Here is a 6236-nt window from a genome sequence, read left to right as displayed (position 1 = left end):
TCATCCATCTAGCACATTACCAAAACAAAAAAAAAATCCCTATGCTACAAGACACTTAAATGCTTCAAAGTATAGCTGCTCATGTAAATTAAATTTTTTTTTTTTTTTTTTTTTTTTTTGTTAATTATTAAATGGGTGCCAGGCACTGGTGACACAACGCGTGTAAAAAATGACACACATATTAATATACAAATACATTTTTGTTTGCTTTAACAGGTATAAAATGGGTATATACATGTTTAAATTTGCATATTTTTAGTACACCAGAGTGGAATTAGGACAGGTGGGTAAACTAGATATTTTTTATTTTATTTTTTTAACGTGTATGTGTGTATTTTATTACAAAAACATCTTACACGTGTGTGTGTGTGTGTGTGTGTGTGTACTTGTTTTTGCTACATTGTGGGGACCAAATGTCCCCACAAGGATAGTAAAACCTGAAATTTTTGACATTGTGGGGACTGGCTTGAGGTCCCCATGGGTACAAAAGCTTATAAATCATACAGAATGAGATTTTTTGAGAAGGTAAAAATGCAGAAAGTTTTCTGTAAGGTTTAGGGGTAGGGCTAGGGTAAGGGGATAGAAAATACAGTGTGGACAGTATACAAACCATTGCGCCTATGGAGAGTCCCCACAAAGATAATGAACCAGACGTGTGTGTGTGCGCATATATGCAAGTATAGGTGTATATTATAATAAAAAAAAGTGTTATATTATATTAATATAAAGTAATATTTTATATGTATGTATGTATGTATGTATATGTGTGTGTTTTTATATATATGTGTGTTTAAAGTGTGTGTTTATTTATATAGATATTTTAAATATACATAAATGTATGTAAATATTAATATTTTAATTGTGTGTACATGTTTTAATATATTTAAAAAAATATATATATATATGAGTAATTTAAACATTTTTCAAAATATTATATTTATATATATAATTTATACATGTAATATATATATATATATACATACATACATATATATACACTAGTCAACATTTGAAGTGGATCAAAAACTTTCATCAAAGTTGTCCTAAAACCAAAATGTGTTTCTTTCACAATTTATGCATAACATATAAGTCTGTTATTAGTCAATGTTGTCATTAATGAAATGTCATCCTTAATGGCTTTTAATGGTCTCCAGACATGATTGTTTGTCATTAGGTACCAATTGACCTGTCACAGGTGTTCGTAATTGGAAACTGCTCATCATTTAAGGCTCTGAATGCTTCACTTGAGGTCAAAAAACACTGAAAATGCCACATTTAGTGAGATTGCAGGATTCTGACCTTAACAGGGCCATTGGGATGCTGCAAGGAGGCATGACTCAGCGTGAAGTTGCAGACGCAGTGGGGACATCTCAAAGTGTCATTTGAAGAGCCTGGAACAGGTTCAGAAGATTTGGTAGTGTGAGTAGGAAGCACGGTGGAGGCAGACAACGGGTCACAACACCAAATCAAGACCGATACTTGACCCTGCATGCCCGCAGAAATCGTTTCATGCCTGCAGTCAGCCTGCAAAATGACCTTCAGGATGCAACAGGGGTGCGAGTGTCCACACAGACTGTGAGAAGACGACTTCATGAAGTTGGCTTGAGAGCCAGAAGACCAGCTGTGAGGGTGCCTCTTTCCAGAGCACACAAACTGGCACGTCTGCAGTGGGCCAGAGAACACCGCAGGTGGACACTGAATCAGTGGGGTACAGTGCTTTTTACAGATGAGTCCCGGTTCTGCGTGAACTTCCTAGACAGGCGTAGGAGGGTCTGGCGTCGTCCTGGGGAGAGAAATTTGCCGCAAAATGTTGTACAGCATGACCGTATTGGCGGATCATCAGTCATGGTATGGGGAGGCATCTCCATGGGTGCAAGGACAGAGCTTGTCATCATTGAAAATGGCAGCCTGACAGGCCAAAGGTACAGGGATGAAATCCTGAGACCAGTTGTGCGGCCGTATGCTGGTGCAATGTGGCCAGAATTCGTGCTAATGGATGACAACGCCGGCCCACATCGAGCAAGACTGGTGCGGAATTCTTGGAGGAGGAGGGCATCTCAAGAATGGAGTGGCCAGCCCGGTCACCTGACTTGAACCCCATTGAACACATTTGGGAGCAGCTACAGTCAAGAGTGCAAGCACGCCAGGTCCCTCCAGGAACCCGTGTGGAGTTGCGAACAGCGTTGCTGGAGGAATGGCAAGCCATCCCTCAACAGAACATCCAAAACCTCATCTCAAGCATGCATAGGCGATGTGAGGCTGTGATCCGTGTCAGAGGTGGTAACACTGACTACTGACTGGTTCTCTCAGCACATTATGTTTGTTGTTTCTCGTTCTTGACTTGTTTTTTACATTCGTTAAACCATTCAGTTCATGTTTGTTTTACAGTACGAACTCAGATTTTTGATCTGCTGTAACGTGTGCAATAACATCTTGTTTTTTTGAACTGAAAAAGCTTTCTTTCCTGTTTTGCGTCCTACTTCAATCTCTGACACTCCACACAGAGTGACTACAGTACAGTAACAGTACAGTATCCAGTGCATCACCATTATGACCATTGTGCTGGCTCCTTAAGGCACTCCAAAGGCACTGCACTGCAGGAAAAAATGTTTAAGAGGCATTTCTAGTCAGTTGTGACTTCAGGTGAATCACAAAAGTACTGAACAACCAACAGTTTTTTGATGCACTGTTGTCGTCATGAGTGTGTGACAAGGCACTTCACGCCTTGTGACAAATAATCATGTCTGGGCACCATTAAAAGTGATGAGGCATGAAATTCCATTGATGACAGCATTGATTAATAGCAGACTTACATGTTAAACATGAATTTTGAACAATACCCCTTCTTGTTTCAGAACAACTTTGATTAACATTTTTGATCCACTTCAAATGTTGACTACTATATACATGCATGTGTATTTGTATTCATATATTTCATATACATATATTTTAATATATTTAAAAATATGTAATTTTTTATTAATATATATTTTAAATATGCACATTTATTATTTACACACACACACACACACATATATATATGTATGTGTGTGTGTATTTATATACATTTTAAATTTAATATACATATATTAATGTTAAAATTAATATATATTTAAATGGATATATATATAGAATATATTATGTAGTATATGTATTTTTAATATATTCTTTCAATATATATATATAATATATGTATTTAACAATATATAATATAGAGAGAATATATTGTTTGTATATATATATATATATATATATATATATATATAATATATATTATATGTATATATATGTGTGTGTGTATAGAGAGAGAGAGAGAATATATACCCACATATATGTGTGTGTGTGTTTGTATATATATACACACATACACAAAATATATTTATAATATATATATATATAGAAGGAATTTATATATATATAAAATATAATGTGTGTGTGTAAGATATATATGTTGCTGCTATAAAAATGCAATTTTCAATATAGCAAAGAGTGCAATTAGGACAGGTGGGTAAACTAGCTATTGGATTTAAATTTTTTTGGGTGTTTGAACATTGGCATCAGCTGTTTGTTGATATTTGTAATTTTATTTTTTATATATGTAAAGGGGACACAAATGGCATGTTACATAGAATACTACTGTTCTGCTATTTTCGCTAGTTTTCACAACTTCTCAGAACCATCTGTGGTGAAAAGTGTCAGGAAAAAAATAAGCCCTGTTCAAAGCTATTTTAATGTTTCAGACAATTAATTTCCAGCATTTCCTGCAGCAGGTGGTTGGTTTGTTAGCATTCAGCAGTGAAATTTCACAAGAAGAGAACGAGACTCTGCAAAAGATGACAATGTTTCACAGTGTCATACAATTACATTTAATAAGATTTGCTGTTTAGTACAGAAAAGGGAAAAATCATGACGTTGGGAAAAGCTAGTAAGCATTAGCAGCACTGCGCTTATTTTATCCAAAAAATCCTTTAATCACAGTTTTACTGCAAAGTTAGACAAGCAGAGGTCCAAGATAACAATCTCAAAGCCTTGCGAAGATGGAACCAGATGTGAACTACAAAATCAAAAGTTAAACTGCATTGGGAAAAAAAAAAAAAAAAGTTTTAATGATTTTGTAAAGTGACAAATGGAGCTAAAAGTGTGGTAGAAGAGAAAAACCACAAGCCAAAATGACTCAACTAGATATTTTTTGTGAAAGTGTCACAACACAGGACATCTTAGAATTATACAGCACAGCTTATCAAACGGTTGCAATATAGGAAAATCTTAAGACAAAGATGGTGTAAAAGGAAAACGAGGTACGTCTTAAGTTAGTCAAGGGAATTCATCATGTTTGTGTTTTGACAGTGTTTGAGCGGCCGTTACCATGACTACATAAAATCTACTCCACAACACTCTGCGCAGAAATAAAATGCATTGTAGGAAACATCATGTCACTCAGTTAAACACACACAGACTGTATTGTGACTGAAAGTGGAGCTGCAGAGCTTCTTGATTTTGATCTTGACTGGGTTTCGCCACAACCACCTCACATTTGCTCCATTCTGCCGTTAATTTTATTGCCCGTTACATTTGAATCACATTATATTACTAACCATGATTGCTGTTTATATTTTTGTGTGCAATTTTTTTCCCCAATCACGCTAAAGCCCAACGTATACTTCGTTTTTGCACGTGTACACTAGCGTAGCCTCCATTTGGTGTATGCAAACACGGCGGTCGACAAATGCTCTCTAGAAAGCTTCATCCATGTCCAGTGTCTGCTATGTTTTTTTCCCCATACGTTATGACCGATAACATAAGGTGACGCAGTGCTGGCATAATATTTCCACTCAATTATGTTGTAATAAAATGTTTAATAATGACAATTATCTTGTTAAAATGACATATTTTCTTGTAATAACAAGATGTTATGTTGTTAAAACAACAATTATGTTATGTTTTCTTGTTAAAACTACATCTTTTCTTGTAAAAACACAACATTATGTCGTTGAAACAACAACAATTATCTCATTACAACATCTTTTCTCATAATAACACGATCTTTTCTCATTAAAACAACATTTATATGTAACCATACATCTACTATAATGGGAACAACATATCGTTTTTATGACGTCATTATTACAAGAAAAAATGTAATATTACAGAGATGTGTCGTTTTAACAAGAAAAAATCTCCTTATTACAAGAAAAGATTTTTTAACAAGATAATTATCGCTTTAACATCATAACGTCTCATTTTTACGAGAACAGATGTCTTATTAAGAAAACATCTCGTTATTATGAGAAAAGATGTTTTAACTAGATAATTGTCGCTTTAAGGACATAACTCATTTTTATGAGAAAAGTTGTCATTTTAATGTGAAAACATCTTATTATGAGAAAAGATGTTTTAACGAGAAAACATCTAGTTTTTACGAGAAAAGATGTCATTTTAACTAGATAAGTGTCATTTTAACGACATAGTTTTACGAGAAAAGATGTTGTTATAAAAAGAAAACATTATTACGAGAATTTTTTCGTATTTACAAGGAAAGATCTCGTTATTATGAGAAAAGATGTTGTTTTAACTAGATAACTGTCGCTTTGACAACTTTTCTTTTAAAAATGAGTTATTTTAACGAGAAACCATCTTGTTATTCTGAGAAAAGATGTTGTTTTAAGATAATTATCGTTTTAATAACAACATCTTGTTTTTATGAGATGTTTTAACGAGAAAACATCTCATTACGAGAAAAGATGTCCTTTTAACTAGATAATTGTCATTTCAACAACATCTCGTTTTACAAGAAAAGATGTTTTAACAAGATAATTGTCATTTTAATGACATAACATTTGTTTTTATGAGAAAAGACTTCGTTTTAACAAGAAAACATCTCGTTATTATGAGAAAATATGTTTTAACTACATAACTGTCGTTTTAACATCTCGTTTTTACGAGGAAAGATGTAATTTTAACAAGAAAACATCTCATTATTATGAGAAAAGATGCTTTTTTAACTAGACAATTGTCGCTTTAACCACACAACTCATTTTTATGAGAAAAGTCATTTTAACGAGAAAACATCTCATTATTACGAGAAAAGGTGTCGTTTTAACTAGATAATTGTCATTTTAATAATTGTCATTTTAATGACATATTATTACAAGAAAAGATGTCGTTAAAACGACATATCTCATTATTACGACATAAGTGTAAAAAATATGTGTGGCAGCAATGCATTACTGTAATAA

Source organism: Labeo rohita, chromosome 13 (genome assembly GCF_022985175.1).
Source record: "Labeo rohita strain BAU-BD-2019 chromosome 13, IGBB_LRoh.1.0, whole genome shotgun sequence".
Taxonomy (NCBI): Eukaryota; Metazoa; Chordata; class Actinopteri; order Cypriniformes; family Cyprinidae; genus Labeo; species Labeo rohita.
The sequence above is the reverse complement of the archived record's forward strand: the minus strand, read 5'-3'. Positions refer to the sequence as shown.